Here is a 20,431-nt window from a genome sequence, read left to right on the forward strand (position 1 = left end):
GTGTTTCTGAGTTATCTAACAGCATCTCTTCTAACTTCCAGAGCATTGAATCCGCTATTATCACCGCAAAAGAAGCACACAAAAAGTATTACGATAGGCGTAGACGTCCCCCTCCCGCCTATAATGAAGGGGATCTTGTTTGGCTCTCCACCAAACATTTACGACTCAATACTCCATCTAGGAAAATGTCTCCTCTCTTTGTTGGTCCATACCCAGTATCACGTATCATCAACGCAAACGCTGTTCGTCTCAAACTACCTTACTCCCTCAAGATACATCCTACATTCCACGTCTCCCTTATTAAACCTTACCGGGATCTTAGAGACTCCGGAACTTCCATAACTACAATGCCAGTCTCCGTTGATCCTACCTTGGAGTATGAGGTACGTTCTGTACTGGACTCACGTATCCGCAGAGGTAAATTGGAGTATCTCATTCATTGGAAGGGTTACTCTCATGACGAGGACTCCTGGGAGCCAGCTACCAACATCTCTGCTCCACGTTTGCTCTCTATATTCCATCAGCGTCATCTGGATCGGCCGAAGCCTTGAGCCCCGGAGTGGCTCCTTGACGGGGGGATTCTGTCAAGTATCACCTTCTCACTTCAGTGACCTTGCCTTACACTGTGCCTTTAAGACCTGCACATTTCCTAATCCTCTCCCTATATAAGGCTCCTCCTTATTACAGCATATTGCTTAGTATTGCAGTTTCCTATTCTGACTGTTCTCTGAGCCTATTGCACCAGTGTGAACGCTGTTCGTATCATCCTGTTGCCAATACCTACTACCGCAGTCTATATCCTTTTTATTGTTGCCTATTATTTGCTGACCTTAAGGACTCTGAGTAACCTTACCTTGCAACCTTAGCCTGCTACGTCTCCTGCTCTGCTAACCGGGACTTTGTTTTTTCCTGTGAGCCTTCTGCTCTCCCTATCTACCTTCCTGCAGCTCTCACTACCGGAACGCGGTGACGTCATCGCCGGCTGCGACTCTCTACCTCTGGCACCCGGCTTGAAGCCTGTTTGCTCCCTGGATTTTGCGCTTCTCACTTTACTCTCCTGCTGGGTAAGCCTGGTTCTCTGGATCTCCTCTGGGCCAGTATTATTACTTATACCGCAGCAAGTCTCTTTCTCCCTTATACCTGTATATTGAGTTTTCATGCTGTTAAACCTTCGCCTAATTTATGCTGGTCTCTGACCTCTCTCTGGGCTATCTCCTGTGATTCATTTTTTGACAAATATATTTGTACTTACCCTGTTTTTGTTCATATTACTCTTTACCTCAGGATAGTCAGCATTTACCCCTGCTGCTTATTTTTTATTCACAGTGTTATGCCTGACACATGTGGCAGCCATAGGGTGTAACTGCTAACTGCACCTGTATATTAAACATTGCATGGAGTGATTATTTGTATTACATTGTTGCGCAGGTATTCCATATGTTCTTTCAACTATCACATATGCAAAACAATCTATATTTTATATGACTTCCTAGCAGTTGTGATCCTTAATCCTCTATGTTACATATATATATTAAGATCTAGTTATCAGTAAACCTGACAGCGGGGTAGAGGAGGTGTGGTTGGAGTTATCGAGTATAGGGTTCATTGTAATATTAAAGTCCCCTCCCATGATTACCGGCCCCTTGGCTACTTCCAATAATAGATTAGAGAGTAGTTTAAAGAATATATCCTGTTTTAAGTTGGGAGCATAGATGTTCACCATGGTGACTACTGAGTTATAAAGTTTCCCTATCAGAATAAGGTAGCGTCCCTGTTTATCTGCAAATTTTCTGGTTAGAATGAACGGAATACCCCTCTTAATTAAAATAGCCACTCCGTTCGTTTTGGTGAGGTTGGAAGCATAGTATGATTCCCCGAATTTATAAGAAAAAGTCTTGGGTTCCTTTCCCCTGATGAAATGTGTCTCTTGTATAAATATCACCTCTCCTTTTTTCTGTCTGAGGTCCCTCAAAGCTAGTTTTCTCTTGTATTGGCTATTAAGTCCCTTTGCATTAGTTGAGAGGAGGTGAAGATTACTAGTGATGTGCGACATTATAACTATAACCTCCTCCTCCACCTGCCATGAATATTTTGGGTGGAGTTAATCTATTTGATTTTGCCCTACCAGAGAGTGTGTTATTCCCATGAAGTGGTACAAACATATAACATTGCATATAGTCCCGAACCAACCCTTCTGTTGGTTTAACATCCAAGCATATACCTTTTTGTTCCGACTGAGTTATTCCAAAACACTTAACATTAATTTTTAAACTAATATTAAAGCATGAAAAACAGTAAACAATAACAAAGAACCTTGCCCCTTCGAGAGAACTATCTCTCGAAGCACACATAGGATTGGGGAGTATGACCAGGACTACTCCTTAATCATTTTAAGCTTCTAGATTTCTGTTAACCTAGGGGTATGCCGAAACAAGCAAAAACAAGTGCATATACATTTACATTGAGCATGGTCACAAGTTTAACTCTCATTCGAGGGAGCTAGTATGGCGTGCTCCCTGTGCTCATATAGTTCAAACAGAGTCCAGTTCCGTCCTCAGCCGGGCACCTGGGGGGTTATAGTCAGTGTAAACCAAAAATAAAGAGGTGGCCCAGATAACTCATTGTTCATAACAGGGAGCACGCCAGCGCTCCTAGTAGTGTCTATGTCTCTAAGCAGGAAAAACAACAATTAAGAATGATCTCACCCATTACGTGTTCAGTTCGTGAAGGCCGTGAGCTCATGTTTCTGCCTCCATAGTAGATCCAACCAGAGTATCTGGTTCCTTAATCTTCTTTCTTTTTGGTGGAACTTTAATCCATCTCTGCAGTGAGTCCTGCCTGGGTTGGCGTTGTGAGTTTTGTCTGGTATCTTCTGGTCCCACATCTGATTGATGTGGCTGGCGAAATGTGAGTTTCAATTCTTCTGCCAAAGCGGGTAGATCTTGTTCAGATTTATATATGGTTGTATGCCCTTCATGGGTCACTATCAGACTGAAAGGGAAGCCCCATCTGTATCTTATACGGTGTTCCTGTAGTACTTTAGTGATGAACCGCACCTCTCTTCTCTTTTGTATAGTAGATGGACTGAGGTCCAAGTATATTTGAAGCTTATGATCAACATATTGGATATTAGGAGTGGTGCGTGCTGCCTGCCAAATTTTTTCTTTCTCAGCGTACCGCAGGAACCTTAGAATTATGTCTCTCGGCGGGGCATTTGGAGGGGGAGGGGGCCTCAAGGCTCTGTGTGCTCTATCAAGCTCTAAGTCAGGCATGGATTGATCTTTCATAAGAAATTTAAACAGGCCCTGCAAATAACTAGGAATGTCCACATGTGTAACGGACTCAGGGATGCCCCTAATCCTCAAATTATTGCGACGCCCTCTGTTATCTAACTCCTCTATTTTTTCTTGTAAGGATTCCATCTGGGCTTGGTGTACATTAGTTTGAGTAGTCACTTCATCAAATAGAGTGTTCATAGTCTCTTGTGTTTCTTCCACATATTCAATTCTCTGCCCCATTTCATTTAAATTCCTTTTCATATTGGCCAGATCTGTTGTTATGAGATCTTTAAGAGCGTCAAAATCAGCTTTAGAGGGTAACTTAGCTATGTCAGCCTTAATCTGTGATGCAAAAGCTCCTGACATATCCACAGCTGGAGTAGTGGGTATTTCTGTATTTGTTGAGCCATGGTTCTGTGTTTCTCCCTCACTTTGGGTAAATGCAGGGCAGTGAAAAAAGTTACTGACTGAAGTAGTAAGCTGCGTCTGGGATTTGGTTAGCTTGTCTGCTTTGGTTTTAGATTTAGAGGCCATACTGAAGTTATGAAAGGGCTTAGATGCCATAGAAATGCTGAATTGCGACTTATTAGACTTTCTTTGATAGTCCCCTCAGCCCCTCAAAAATGAGGGATTGTCTTAAGTAGTTGTTTCCCGCCTTGATGTAGAGATAGTAACCGGGCTTCCCTGTAAGATATTATGCCATATATGTATAATTACTGCATTATCTTAGTACCAATTTGTGGTTTGCAGAGGTAACATATCACTCTGTGTCAGATTTTGAGTTGCCGCTATTAAGAAGCTTTGTCGCTCCATGAGTAAAACTCCTGCCTTTGCTTGTGAATAGTCAGTGTCCCATGCTGGCTAGGCCCCAATGGCGTCGGCCCGTTATTAGTTTCCTCTGTGATGAGAGGCGGCCGCTGTTTGTGTGTATGGTCGTTAGTTGTGTAGTGCAGCGGGTCGGGTTAAAACAGAGTGTACTGTTGGGGAGCTACCATTATGTCTGCTCTTACCCTGTGTTGTGTCCCCCGCTTGATAAGTCCGTTGATTAGCGCTGCGACAGTTCAGCATCCACTACTATGTTGGATCCTTCATGCTCCACTACCCGTGTCACGACAGTGGAGTCCTCGCATAGTGTCCGTACTTTAAAATTGGGATTGAGGTCTGTGTCCCCTAGGTATCCTACAAAAGGAGCAGCCCTGGTGCCGGAGCTTCACTCACAAGCGGCCATTCACCCGCACGGCCAGGCTCCGCCCCGCGTATCCTATTTTTTTAATGGGATTTTCCTAACGCCGGTATTATGATTGCTCGAAAAAGTGAGCGGTAGACCCTCTCCTGTCCAGACCCTCAGCCAATAGAATGTGAGCTTGCCTGTGACTTGTGGAGCTTCTCTTGTTGGCAACCTATTCCAGCTCTAGGATATTAGAGCCAAAGGTGTTCCTGTACACACGGTGGAAAGTTCATCAAGCTGGGTTGCTGTTGATCACCCAGTCCGCGCCTGATAGCACTGTCTGAGTGCTCCACTAAAATGTGAGTACCCTGTTGTGGGTGAATATAAGCAGTTTAATCTGCAATACTGGTACACACAAGCGCCTCTCTTTTCTACCCCTTCTACTTTCTATTTTATACTTTAATACATTTAGATTGAGATCCAGCAGTGATTTTACAAAATATGATTATGGTTTGAAAGTTTGTGTTACCTTAGCAAAATAAGATTATACTTTGTATATTTATGTGTATCTTTTACAACATTGCACTTTGTATTTTCTCACTTCAGAAAGTGGGAGGGACAGAGAAGTTCCCAGGGTGTGTCCGAAGCTCTCTTGAAATTCATGTGAAAATTCTGTAAACATTTTAAACAAGCTGGTCTTACTGAGGGCCCGATTATCTAAGCTTTTCCAGTTCTGATGTAGTTTTTCACGCCGACCTTCGCAAGGGCTGCCTTCATGGAATTATCTTAGCATAGGGGCAGTTCCTGTGAGTGGCAAGATGTGTCCTATAGAAAGTAATGGAGCTAGCTGGAAAGGGAAACTTTACTTTACTCTACTTCCTACTATACTATGGAAGGCTTCTCTCATATCTCTGGGAGCTCCAGGTTACACCTTTTTTTCTACGTTAACATCCGAATGCGGAAGAAGGTGGCCACTCCTGCTGTTCTGCTCTTTTTGGAGCTGCATTTATTCTTGTGTAAGTACAACACACTAAGTTCTGGATGTCCTGAAAAGAGTTGAACGGCATGGGCAGCAGCCTTCTTCTGCATTCAGGTGCTACTAAAGCAGCATCCAAATGCAAACTTATAACATTTAGCCTGTGATCTCACATACAGCCACTGATGTTCGAAAGTGCTGCAAGGCGTTAATATATTCAAAAGGGATCCAACGCAATGTTAAGAATGCTGGCGAAATATTCAAAAGTGCTGACACTACTCTTTAACCATTTGAGTGCTAAGCACTTTCCCACCTGGGTGCTAAGCTTTTTTTAATTTTTTTAATTTTTTAATTTTTTTTGGGGGGGGAGGAAAAATTAACTTTTTTTTTTCTTTTTCAGATCCCCAAGACTTACACTGTTGGAAAGGTTAGGCGATTATCTTTCCAATGGTGGGTCTTGGGGGTCTGTATGCCCCCTGCACCTATACTTAACATTGTTAAGTATAAATAAAGTTGCATGGTGACGTCATCACATCTTTGCGTGTGACGTCACCACGCATAACGTGAAGCCCCGGTGATGCCTGTCACTATGCAGGCCGGGTTAGGAGCGGGTGGGAGGCCCCAGATCTCCCTCTAGGTTGGAGAGTGCTAACGAAGGCTCTGAGCCATCGTTAGCACCAGAGTGGGAAACTCTGCGACGGCTCAGAGCCGTCGTTAGCACTCAAGGGGTTAAAGGCAGCATCGCTGAGAGGCGTTTTGCTATACATCGCAATAAGTGGCGATGCTTGAAAAACATTCCAAGCAGCATTGTCACTAACACTGGCAGTTTAAAGTAAAGGATCCCTTTTTAAATATATAGCACCAAGCCTAATAAATATACATATGTACCCCCAAACTGACATAACCCACCACCGCAAAAAAAACCCTAGACTAACTAGCCCCTATACAGCCAATAGCCCACCACAATAAACTTCCTAACCTATTAATCCCTATTCCGCTAATTACCCACTGAAAATGTAGCCACCAATCAGCAAGTGCTTACCCAGGTTCTGAACCAATAATGGGCTGGCTCCTAAGCTTACACATAAAGATACCAAGATAACAAAGAAAAATTGATAATAGGAGCAAATTAGAAAATTGCTTAAAATTGCATGCTCTATCTGAATCATGAATTTTTTTAATTTTCCCTTTTACCCGTATACTGGCATAACTCCCCCACCGCAAACTAACCCTACACTACCTAATCGCTAAACCACCATAACGTCCATCACAATAAAACCCTAACCTATTAACCCCTAAACTGCCTAAAACCCAACACAAACACCCCCTAACCTATTAACCTCTAAAACCGTCACAACACCCCAAAACAAATACCCCCTAACCTATTAACCCCTAAACCACCCCAACTCCCACAACGCAAACAAGCCATACACTGCTTAACTACCTAACAGCTAACCCCCCAAGATCCCTAACCTCACACTCCCTAAGTTATGCAAAATAACAAACAATAAATTACAAATAATTTTAAAAAAAGCACCATACTAAAAAACAACAACCCAAAAGCACTATAAAAAAAAAAACGTGCAGTTATGCCTATCCTAAGACTAAAGTCCCCTTAACAAAAAAACCCACTGCAGAATAAAAAAGAAACTATACTAATACTAAAACAAACTCTAACAATTGACCTGAAAAGGGCATTTTGTAGCGCATTGTCCTAAAGAGATTAAGCTCTTCCACTTGACACACAAATCCCTAATCTAAAACCAAAGTAACCCCCAACCCCCAAATGAAAAGCCTATCTTTAAAAACCTAAACTATAAATTGCACAGATAAGAGCACTAGGTTGTGCATTGCCCAAAAGTAATTTCAGGGTTTTTTTCATTTTTTCATTAAAAAAACAAAAAACTATTCTTAAAAAAAAACCTAACCCCCCCCCCCCAAAGTTTAAAAAAAAATCCTAAAAAATGGGCATTTGGTTGGGTACTGCCCATAGTAGGGCATATGGTAGACAGTGCCCTAAAGTGAACATAGCTCCTTTGACCATAAAAAAGCTCTATACTAAAAAAGAAATCCTGTTTTTTGTTTTTGTTTTTAAAGCAAACCTATCCTAAAACAGTGCCATAAGAAGGGCATTTGTAGGGCATTGCCCTAACGTAATTTCAGCTCTTTTGGGCAAAAATAAAAAACCCTATTTTAAAAAAAAAAAAAAACCCCAAAAAATCCTAACTCTAAACCCAAACGTTTTTACTCACCCATCTTGACTCTGGCGCCGCTCCTTTTCTTTCTTCATGGCGGTGATCCTCTTCTTCCATCTTCCATCTTCTTTCATCTTCCTGCTGATGCTTCTTTTCTCCTTATCTTATCTTCTGTCAGACGTCCTCTTCATGTGGTCACTGCTGCACACTGAAACTTAAATGTAAGATTCCCCTTTATATAGGGTTACCCTTGCATTTCTATTGGCTAATTTGGGAATTCTTTGAATCAACCAATAGAAAGAGCTTTCATTCTATTGGTTGATTCGCCATATAAGGAGGAAACTCACATTAAAGCTTCAGTGTGCAGCGGTGACCACATGAAGCGGACGTCTGACTGAAGATAAGAAGTTGCTCCCAGTTACCTACTTTTACACTTCAGTGATGCAGCATATGTGTAAAAAGCTAGCTGGAAAATATCATATGAACATTTCTGAAAAAAAGGAAGACATTTTACTTCAAAATTTCCTCAGTATCCATATCGTATTATATATGGACTTTAAGCATCCAGTTAGAATGCTTGTCCCGGGACTTGCAAAGGAAAATTTTTTTTCAGATTTTTCATTATTCAGATAGGGCATGCGATTTTAAACAACTTTCCAATGAACTTTTATCATCAAATTTGCTTTGTTCTCTTGGTATTCTTTGTTAAAAGCTAAATCTAGGTAGGCTCATATGCTAATTTCTAAGCCCTTGAAGGCTGCCTTTGCATTTTGACAGTTTCTCACAGCTAAACAGCATTAGCTCATGTGTGCAGTTACCAAGCAGTCAGCACTGATTGGCTAAAACGCAAGTCTGTCAAAAGAACTAAAATAAGGGGCAGTCTTCAGATGCTTAGATACAAGGTAATTACAGAGGTAAAAAGTATATTACTATAACTGTGTTATTTATGCAAAACTGGGGAATGGGTAATAAAGGGATTATCTATCTTTTTTAAACAATAAAAAATCTGAAGTAGACTGTACATTTAAATATCTCCCTTTTTTACATCGAGATGTGCACTATATGTGACATTTTCTAGTCAGCCTTTTCTTCAGCTATGCTGCATACATTTTAATTAATTCAGTGTTTGGGTAACGTGTGCCTTGAACATCCCCCCTCCTGCTCAGAGGCTGCAGGTTGCTTTCTGTTTGTAGTTATATATTCTACACAAAAACAATTATTGTATAGGAGAAATTATTATTTAAAGGGACAGTCTAGTCCAAAAAAAACTTTCATGATTCAGATAGGGCATGTAATTTTAAACAACTTTCCAATTTACTTTTATCACCAATTTTTCTTTGTTGTCTTGGTATTCTTAGTTGAAAGCTTAACCTAGGAGGTTCATATGCTAATTTCTTAGACCTTGAAGGCTGCCTCTTAAGAATGCATTTTAACAGGTTTTTCACCACTAGAGGGTGTTAGTTCATGTTTTTCATATAGATAACACTGTGCTCGTGCACGTGAAGTTACCTGGGAGCCATCACTGATTGGATAAACTGCAAGTCTGTCAATGAACTGAAATAAAGGGGCAGTCTGCAGAGGCTTAGATACAAGATAATCACAGAGGTAAAAAAATATATAAATATAACTGTGTTGGTTATGCAAAACTAGGGAATGGGTAATAAAGGGATTATCTATCTTTTAAAACAATAACAATTCTGGTGTAGACTGTCCCTTTAAACATACAGTCCTGCCTCCTGTAATATATTAGTCCATGTGTGTATCAACTCTCCAACTTACATTTCTTTGAATAATTTTCTAAGGAGTTTCTTTGCAGTTCAAGCTTTTCCTTTTTAAGTGTCCCAATTTTTCTCTATTGGTGGACATAATTAACCCTTTCAATGTCTTGAATTAAATATAATTCCCTCCATCGTCCTGATGTTACTTAGACAAGGAAAATTATGTCAATCATTTTTAAATATGTTACATCTTATATTGAAACAATATTATAAATATTGTTTATGTGAAAAAAGTTCATTTAAAAACTGAAATTAGCAGCAAGTGCATATTTTGTCTATAGGAGAAAATTCACCTGCTGATAAGGACAATAGCTATAGTGGTGGATAGAGACACATCCCCACAAAAATGGTTTCTTTAGCACAGGAGTATGGTTTGTTAAAGAAAATGCAAGAAGCAAGAAATAATAACTTTGAAGGGATAGTAAACATATTTGTATATTACATGTTTATTTATGTATAAAAACAACAACTTTTTAAACATATTTTCCTTATTTGTTTTGCCCTCTTTCATGTAAATTAGCTTTGTAAATTGCGCCATTTCTAATTCTCTGAACTTGACATTCCCTATGCTGACTTGTCAAGGCTAACTCTGCTACATATTTTATTCTAATTGGCTTTCTCTGATAACAGCTGCAATGCAATTCATTTTATACTATGGGTGCTCGGTTTGTTTAAATGAAACAAATATCTAAATGACTGCAGTTAGTAATTTACAGAATAGTAAACATAATTCATGAGTGTATTTGTTATTCTTTAAATTAAGTCGATTACTTATTGTGCTGGGGAGCCTCAATAATCCTCTTCCTCTTTATAGACTCCAGACCTGCGCTAATGCTCCTATTAGTGATGAAGAGTATTAGTGCAACTCCCCAGGGTGCCACAGGTAAATATCAAAGGTGACAAAAATAAATGTAAATTTTAATGAATATTTAGTTTTAAACTAAATGAATACTGGATAGTGCAGTCCACGAATATTCTGAAAACTAATTTTTTAGAATATTCTTTCCGAATGATTAGTTCAAAATTAATTATTCAGTGCTACAAAAGTCTACTCTATACTAGCTTTATGACAGTGGCTAACATTCACCTAGATTACGAGTTTTGCGCTATACCAGGTGCGTAAAAAACGCTAAAAAATCGCACTTTCCATAGCGCTGCCATTACAAGTTATTGAAAAACCTCCTTGTGCTGTGCACTATGGTGCGTTAAGCTCTATATCGCACAAAAGCCAAGGGCTACATTTTACGTGCTCATGCACGCTTTCCCCAATAGACATCAATGGGGAGAAAGTGTTAGAGAAAAACTAACACCTGCGATCGCGGAATGGCGATCACCGTAACGCAATCCCCATTGATGTCTATGGGGAAAAGAAAGTTAAGTTTAAACCTAACACCCTAACATAAACCCCTAGTCTAAACACCCCTAATCCGCCGCTCCCCGACATCGCCAACTCTAAATAAAGTGATTAACTCCTAATCCGCCGCTCCCCGACATCGCTGGCACTAAATAAACTTAATAACCTCTAAACCACCACCCCCCCATATCGCAACTAATAAATAAACCTATTAACCCCTAATCCGCCACCCACCCACATCGCTACTACTATAATAAACCTATTAACCCTTTAACTGCCGGCCCCCACATCGCCAACTCTATAATAAAGTGTTAACCCCTAAACTGCCTGCCCCCCACATTGCAACTAATAAACTAAACCTGTTAACCACAAAACCGCCAGCCCTCCACATCGTAACTAATAAACTAAACCTATTAACCCCTAAACCACCAGGCCCCCAACATCAAAAACACTAAATTAAACTATTAACCCCTAAACCTAACACCCGCTAACTTTAAATTAAAAGTACAATATAACTATCTTAAAATAAATAAAAACTTACCTGTGATATAAAAAAGAAACTAAGATTAAACTATAAATTAACCTAACATTACTATTCTAATAAAATACAAAACTACCAATTAAAAATCCTAAATTACAAAATTAAATAAACCTAATACAATGAAAAAAAAAAAAAAAAATCTAACATAAAAACAAAAAAACCGCTAAAATTACTAAAAATAAAAAAACAATAAGATTACAAAAAATTAAAAACGAAATTATTCAAAATAATAAAAATTACACCTAATCTAATAGCCTTATAAAAACAAAAAAGCCGCCCAAAATAAAAACACCCCCTAACCTAACAATAAACTACCAATAGCCCTTAAAAGGGCATTTTGAAGGGCATTGCCCTAAATTAAACACGGAGCTGAAGGGGGGCAGGGAGTTGTGAAGATGCAGAGCATCTTTGCCGGGAGCACGAACATCCAACGTGGAGGATCTTCTTCGTACGGTCACCGCCATACACTGAAGCTTGAATGTAATATGGGGTACCTTGCATTCCTATTGGCTGACATTTTCAAATCAGCCAATAGGATGAGAGCTACTGAAATCCTATTGGCTAATTTGAACAGTCAATATGATTTCAGTAGCTCTCATCCTATTGGCTGATTTAAAAATGTCAGCCAATTGGAATGGAAGGTACCCCATTTTTAAACTGATACGTTGCATTCAAGCTTCAGTGTACGGCAGTGACCATATGAAAAGGATCCTCCTTGCTTGATGCCCGTGCCACCGACAAAGATGCTCTGCGCCTCCACAGCTCCGTGACACCGGGATGAAGATAGAAGATGCCGCCTGGATGAAGACCTCTAGCCGCCTGGATGAAAATGGATGTCTGGACTTCAGGAACCGTGAGTAGATTTCCTGGGGTTAGTGTTAGGTTTTTTTTGGTGTTTTTTTTTTTTTTACATTAGGGATGGGCAGTAAAAGAGCTGAAGGCCCTTTTAAGGGCAATGTCCATACAAATGCCCCTTTAGGGGCAATGGGTAGTTTAGAATTTTTTTAGACTTAGGTTTTTTTATTTTGGGGGGTTGGTTGGGTATGGGGTTTTACTTTTAGTGGGGACTTTGCAATTTTTTAATGTAAAAGAGATGTTTAACTTAGGGCAATGCCCTACAAAAGGCCCTTTTAAGGGCTATTGGTAGTTTATTGTTAGGTTAGGGGGTGTTTTTATTTGGGGGGGGGGCTTTTTGTTTTCATAGGACTATTAGATTAGGTGTAATTTTTATTATTTTAGATAACATCATTTTTTATTTTTTGTAATCTTAGTGTTTTTTTAATCTTTTAGTAGTATTAGGTTTATTGAAATTAAACTAAACTAAAACCCACAATTAAAAAATAATTTCAATTAAAAAGTATGTGGATTTGTCCCCCCCTCCCTTCCCCTTTTCTCCAAAATTCAACCCCTCTTCCTCCCCCACCCCCTCCTGAGGTTACTTGCCCCGCCTGAAGACGGCCTTGGAACTTGAGCTTCTACCAACAGAGATTTACCCATTTATTGTTAATAACTACCTGCTGACTTCTCATGTCTATCTTAATACTCTTGTTGATATACATATGTTTATTTTATATAAATGGAACTTACTTGTAAACTTAGCCCACCATGATAAGCTACTCAAATATAGAACATTTTGTGTGACCATATTGGAAGACTAATTGCATGCATGTCACTGATCATTCAATTTCCTGAAATTTTTAATTAAACTGTTATTAGACCATTGTTAGGTCCTTGACTTTGTATGTTAACTTTGAAACTGTTGTCATTATATCATGATTTCTTTCTCAATAAAACATAATTGAAACAAAAAAAAAAAAAAAAAAAGTATGTGGATTTGTTTAAAAAACTTTAAAGGGACATTATGCACCAATTTTCATATAACTGCATGTAATACTATAAAGAAGAATATGCACAGATACTAAAAATTCAGTATAAAACCTTTTAAAAACCTTCTTAGAAGCTCCAAGTTTAGCACTGTTGACAAGGTTAGGCTGGGACACCCAGTGAAAGGGGCTGAGAAATCTGAAAGAGCAGACACTCCCCCCTCCGCTGCATACGAAAAGACCCATTACACAAACAAGAGCAGCAGGAATCTGTTTACTTCATTATACATCTGATATTTTTGGGCTAGGTTAGGAGTCTGAAAAACAGCACAATGTTATTAAATAATAAATAGAACTATACATTGGTACAAAAACACCCCCGTTAGGCTATATAAATGGATCATCTGCAAAACATTTATGCAAAGAAAAATCTAGTGTACAATATCTCTTTAAGACTTGGCTGAATTTATTCCATAGCAACACAAAATAAATGTCTTGTAATTCCAAGGTGTTTACTATCCCTTTAGAGCCACTTAAAGGGACAGTCTACACCAGAATTTTTTTTTTTTTAAAAGATAGATACTCCCTTTATTACCCATTCCCCAGTTTCGCATAACCAACACAGTTATATTAATATATTTGTTTTACCTCTGTGATTACCTTGTATCTAATTCTCTGCAGACTGCCCCCTTATCTTAGTGCTTTTGACCGTCATGCAGTTTAGCCAATCAGTGCAGACTCCTAAATAACTCCACGGGAGTGAGCACAATGTTATCTATATAACACACAAGAACTAGTACTGTCTAACTGTGAAAAACTTTCAAAATGCTATGAGCTAAGAGGCGGTTTTCAACGGTTTAGAAATCAGTTTGAGCCTAGCTAGGTTTAGCTTTTCAAAAATACCACCAAGGGAACAAAGCAAATTTAATGATAAAAGTAAATTGGAAAGTTGTTTAAAATGTCATGCCCTATCTGAATCATGAAAGTTTAATTTTGACTAGACTGTCCCTTTAAGAAGAAAATAGCATGTATACTCAGAAAACAAGACAGGAAAGACATGTTTCATAGCATATGGTACCTTTGTGGTTTAGTTTGCATTATGACTAAAGGTGGTTTCACACCCCTAAGACCACTACATCTTAGGAAATATCATCTACGTCAGTGTCAAACAAAATTAGCTAGAACAAAGGAGCACTGCCACTCTATATCAGACGCCTGATTTATATTGGCATTGTACATTCCCTCTACTATGTACCTATACATTCTGTTCCCATTTGTCCTAAATAAATCATGAATAGCAAATTGAATAAAGTAATTTTTCTCACTCTGTTATATTACAAATTGCTTGCTATTTTTGTGTATGTGCAGAATGAACAAATCTACCTTTTGTAAGATTTGTATGACTTCTAAAAACCATGGTATTTCATGATGGATAAGTATCTGCTTATACTTCTCAGCATTGAGGAGACCATTCATTCTAACCAATCTGCATCTCCCTTTACTGAAATGCTTCCCCAAAATTGCAAGGAACCTCATTCTTGTACTACTCTCCAGCCAAATTTGGACTCATCAGTCCAGAGCACCAGCTGCCATTTTTTGCCCCCAAGATCTTGTGTTTTCATGAATAGTTGAGTCACTCTGCCTTGTTTCCACATCAAAAGTAAAGCTTCTCCGGACAGTAGATGGGTGTACCTATGGTCTCACTGGTTACTGCTAATTCTGAGCTGATGGCACTGCTAGACATCTTTTATTTTTTTTATTTTAACATTTTCATTTTATGCATTTAATGCACAAATACAACATATAGCAAAAAAATGCAGTTACATGACAGTTTTGTATACTTAATATCTTCCATTTCAAGTAGATATATGCATAATACAGGTTTATTGATTACATCAAAACAGAAGTGGGGCAAAGAATAGATCTTAAAGTAGCTAATTTATAATTATTGTGCCGTATACACTGTAAACACTCAAAAACACAAAAGAGGCCAGTTCTCAGTGCATAAATGGAAATCACCTATTGCTACATTGCCAGGCTATATATGGAAAGAGGGTCAAAGAGTAGAGCTATTTTGTTGCTGCATCTGCTATGAGTGTAATCTCATAGGCCTAGATTTAGAGTTTGGCGGTAGCTGTCAAAACCAGCGTTAGAGGCTCTTAACGCTGGTTTTAGGCTGCCGCCGGTATTTGGAGTCAGTCAGGAAAGGGTCTAACGCTCACTTTCCAGCCGCGACTTTTCCATACCGCAGATCCCCTTACATCAATTGCGTATCCTATCTTTTCAATGGGATATTTCTAACTCCGGTATTTAGAGTCGCGGCTGAAGTGAGCATTAGAAATCTAACGCCAAAACTCCAGCCGCAGAAAAAAGTCAGTAGTTAAGAGCTTTCTGGGCTAACGCCGGTTTATAAAGCTCTTAACTACTGTGCTCTAAAGTACACTAACACCCATAAACTACCTATGCACCCCTAAACCGAGGTCCCCCCACATCGCCGCCACTCGATTAAATTTTTTTAACCCCTAATCTGCCGACCGCCACCTACGTTATATTTATGTACCCCTAATCTGCTGCCCCTAACACCGCCGACCCCTATATTATATTTATTAACCCCTAACCTGCCCCCCACAATGTCGCCGCCAGCTACCTACAATAATTAACCCCTAATCTGCTGACCGCAAAGCGCCGCCACCTACATTATAGCTATGTACCCCTAATCTGCTGCCCCTAACACCGCCGACCCCTATATTATATTTATTAACCCCTAATCTGCCCCACTCAACGTCGCCTCCACCTGCCTACACTTATTAACCCCTAATCTGCCGAGCGGATCTCACCGCTACTATAATAAAGTTATTAACCCCTAATCCCGCCTCAATAACCCTATAATAAATAGTATTAACCCCTAATCTGCCCTCCCTAACATCGCCGACAACTAACTTCAATTATTAACCCCTAATCTGCCGACCGAATCTCGCCGCTATTCTAATAAATGGATTAACCCCTAAAGCTAAATCTAACCCTAACACTAACACCCCCCTAAATTAAATATAATTTAAATCTAACGAACTAAATTAAATCTAATTAAATAAATTATTCCTATTTAAAGCTAAATACTTACCTGTAAAATAAACCCTAATATAGCTACAATAAAAATTATAATTATATTATAGCTATTTTAGGATTTATATTTATTTTACAGGCAACTTTGTATTTATTTTAACCAGGTACAATAGCTATTAAATAGTTAAGAACTATTTAATAGCTAAAATAGTTAAAATAAATACAAAATTACCTGTAAAATAAATCCTTACCTAAGTTACAATTAAACCTAACACTACACTATCAATAAATAAATTAAATAAAATACCTACAATTATCTACAATTAAACCTAACACTACACTATCAATAAATAAATTAAATACAATTCCTACAAATAAATACAATTAAATAAACTAATTAAAGTACAAAAAATAAAAAAGAACTAAGTTACAAAAAATAAAAAAATATTTACAAACATTAGAAAAAAATTACAACAATTTTAAAATAATTACACCTACTCTAAGCCCCCTAATAATATAACAAAGACCCCCAAAATAAAAAAATGCCCTACCCTATTCTAAATTACAAAAGTTCAAAGCTCTTTTACCTTACCAGCCCTGAACAGGGCCCTTTGCGGGGCATGCCCCAAAGAATTCAGCTCTTTTGCCTGTAAAAAAAAACATACAATACCCCCCCCAACATTACAACCCACCACCCACATACCCTTAATCTAACCCAAACCCCCCTTAAATAAACCTAACACTAAGCCCCTGAAGATCTTCCTACCTTGTCTTCACCATGCCAGGTTCACCGATCGATCCAGAAGAGCCTCCGATGTCTTGATCCAAGCCCAAGTGGGGGGCTGAAGAGTGACGTCCATCCTCCGGCTGAAGTCTTGATCCAAGCGGGCAGAAGAGGACATCCGGACCGGCAAACATTTTCATCCAAGCCGCATTTTCTATGTTCTTCAATCCGATGACGAACGGCTGATCTTCAAGACCTCCATCGCGGATCCATCCTTCTTCTCCGACGACTTCCCGACGAATGACGGTTCCTTTAAGGGACGTCATCCAAGATGGCGTCCCTCGAATTCCGATTGGCTGATAGGATTCTATCAGCCAATCGGAATTAAGGTAGGAAAATTCTGATTGGCTGATGGAATCAGCCAATCAGAATCAAGTTCAATCCGATTGGCTGATCCAATCAGCCAATCAGATTGAGCTCGCATTCTATTGGCTGATCGGAACAGCCAATAGAATGCGAGCTCAATCTGATTGGCTGATTGAATCAGCCAATCGGATTGAACTTGATTCTGATTGGCTGATTCCATCAGCCAATCAGAATTTTCCTACCTTAATTCCGATTGGCTGATAGAATCCTATCAGCCAATCGGAATTCGAGGGACGCCATCTTGGATGACGTCCCTTAAAGGAACCGTCATTCGTCGGGAAGTCGTCGGAGAAGAAGGATGGATCCGCGATGGAGGTCTTGAAGATCAGCCGGTCGTCATCGGATTGAAGAACTTAGAAGATGCGGCTTGGATGAAGATGTTTGCCGGTCCGGATGTCCTCTTCTGCCCGCTTGGATCAAGACTTCAGCCGGAGGATGGACGTCACTCTTCAGCTACCCACTTGGGCTTGGATCAAGACATCGGAGGCTCTTCTGGATCGATCGGTAAACCTGGCATGGTGAAGACAAGGTAGGAAGATCTTCAGGGGCTTAGTGTTAGGTTTATTTAAGGGGGGTTTGGGTTAGATTAGGGGTATGTGGGTGGTGGATTGTAATGTTGGGGGGGGGGTATTGTATGTTTTTTTTTTACAGGCAAAAGAGCTGAATTCTTTGGGGCATGCCCCGCAAAGGGCCCTGTTCAGGGCTGGTAAGGTAAAAGAGCTTTGAACTTTTGTAATTTAGAATAGGGTAGGGCATATTTTTATTTTGGGGGTCTTTGTTATTTTATTAGGGGGCTTAGAGTAGGTGTAATTAGTTTAAAATTGTTGTAATTTTTTTCTAATGTTTGTAAATATTTTTTTATTTTTTGTAACTTAGTTCTTTTTTATTTTTTGTACTTTTGTTAGTTTATTTAATTGTATTTATTTGTAGGAATTGTATTTAATTTATTTATTGATAGTGTAGTGTTAGGTTTAATTGTAGATAATTGTAGGTATTTTATTTAATTAATTTATTGATAGTGTAGTGTTAGGTTTAATTGTAACAGGTTAGGATTTATTTTACAGGTAATTTTGTAATTATTTAAACTATTTTAGCTATTAAATAGTTATTAACTATTTAATAGCTATTGTACCTGGTTAAAATAAATACAACGTTACCTGTAAAATAAATATAAATCCTAAAATAGCTATAATATAATTATAATTTATATTGTAGCTTTATTAGGGTTTATTTTACAGGTAAGTATTTAGCTTTAAATAGGAATAATTTATTTAATAAGAGTTAATTTATTTCGTTAGATTTAAATTATATTTAATTTAGGGGGGTGTTAGGGTTAAAGTTAGACTTAGCTTTAGGGGTTAATAAATTTATTAGAGTAGCGGTGAGCTCCTGTCGGCAGATTAGGGGTTAATACTTGAAGTTAGGTGTCGGCAATGTTAGGGAGGGCAGATTAGGGGTTAATACTATTTATTATAGGGTTATTGAGGCGGGAGTGAGGCGGATTAGGGGTTAATACATTTATTATAGTAGCGCTCAGGTCCGGTCGGTAGATTAGGGGTTAATAAGTGTAGTTAGGTGGAGGCGACGTTGGGGGCGGCAGATTAGGGGTTAATAAATATAATATAGGGGTCGGCGATGTTAGGGCAGCAGATTAGGGGTACATAGGGATAATGTAGGTGGCGGGGATGTACGGAGCGGCAGATTAGGGGTTAAAAATAATATGCAGGGGTCAGCGATAGCGGGGGCGGCAGATTAGGGGTTAATAAGTGTAAGGTTAGGGGTGTTTAGACTCGGGGTACATGTTAGAGTGTTAGGTGCAGACGTAGGAAGTGTTTCCCCATAGAAAACAATGGGGCTGCGTTAGGAGCTGAACGCAGCTTTTTTGCAGGTGTTTTTTTTCAGCTCAAACAGCCCCATTGTTTTCTGTGGGGGAATCGTGCACAAGCACGTTTTTGAAGCTGGCCGCGTCCGTAAGCACCGCTGGTATCGAGAGTTGAAGTTGCGGTAAATATGCTCTACGCTCCTTTTTTGGAGCCTAACGCAGCCATTCTGTGAGCTCTCAATACCAGCGGTATTTAAAAGGTGCGGCCAGAAAAAAGCTTGTGTAGCTAACGCACCCCTTTGGCCGCAGAACTCTAAATCTAGGCGATATATTCTTATCTTGAAACATTTAACTTATTCATGAAATAATAGGACCAACAGCATGTGTTGCTATTAGACATCACATGAGTGGTGGTATATAAATTATAAAGCTCTTAACTACTGTGCTCTAAAGTACACTAACACCCATAAACTACCTATGTACCCCAAAACCGAGCCCCCCCACACATCGCCGCCACTCGATTAAATTTTTTAACCCCTAATCTGCCGACCGCCACCTACGTTATACTTATGTACCCCTAATCTGCTGCCCTAACACCGCCGACCCCTATATTATATTTATTAACCCCTAACCTGCCCCCCACAACGTCGCAGCCAGCTACCTACAATAATTAACCCCTAATCTGCTGACCGCAAAGAGCCGCCACCTATGTTATCCTTATGTACCCCTAATCTGCTGCCCCTAACACCGCTGACCCCTATATTATATTTATTAACCCCTAATCTGCCCCCCTCAACGTCGCCTCCACCTGCCTACACTTATTAACCCCTAATCTGCCGAGCGGACCGCACCGCTACTATAATAAAGTTATTAACCCCTAATCCGCCTCACTAACCCTATAATAAATAGTATTAACCCCTAATCTGCCCTCCCTAACATCGCCGACACCTAACTTCAATTATTAACCCCTAATCTGCTGACTGGAGCTCACCGCTATTCTAATAAATGTATTAACCCCTAAAGCTAAGTCTAACCCTAACACTAACACCCCCCTAAATTAAATATAATTTTAATCTAACGAAATTAATTAACTCTTATTAAATAAATTATTCCTATTTAAAGCTAAATACTTACCTGTAAAATAAATCCTAATATGGCTACAATATAAATTATATTTATATTATAGCTATTTTAGGATTAATATTTATTTTACAGGTAACTTTGTATTTATTTTAACCAGGTACAACAGCTATTAAATAGTTAAGAACTATTTAATAGCTAAA

Source organism: Bombina bombina, chromosome 2, assembly GCF_027579735.1.
Source record: "Bombina bombina isolate aBomBom1 chromosome 2, aBomBom1.pri, whole genome shotgun sequence".
In the NCBI taxonomy this organism is placed as follows: Eukaryota; Metazoa; Chordata; class Amphibia; order Anura; family Bombinatoridae; genus Bombina; species Bombina bombina.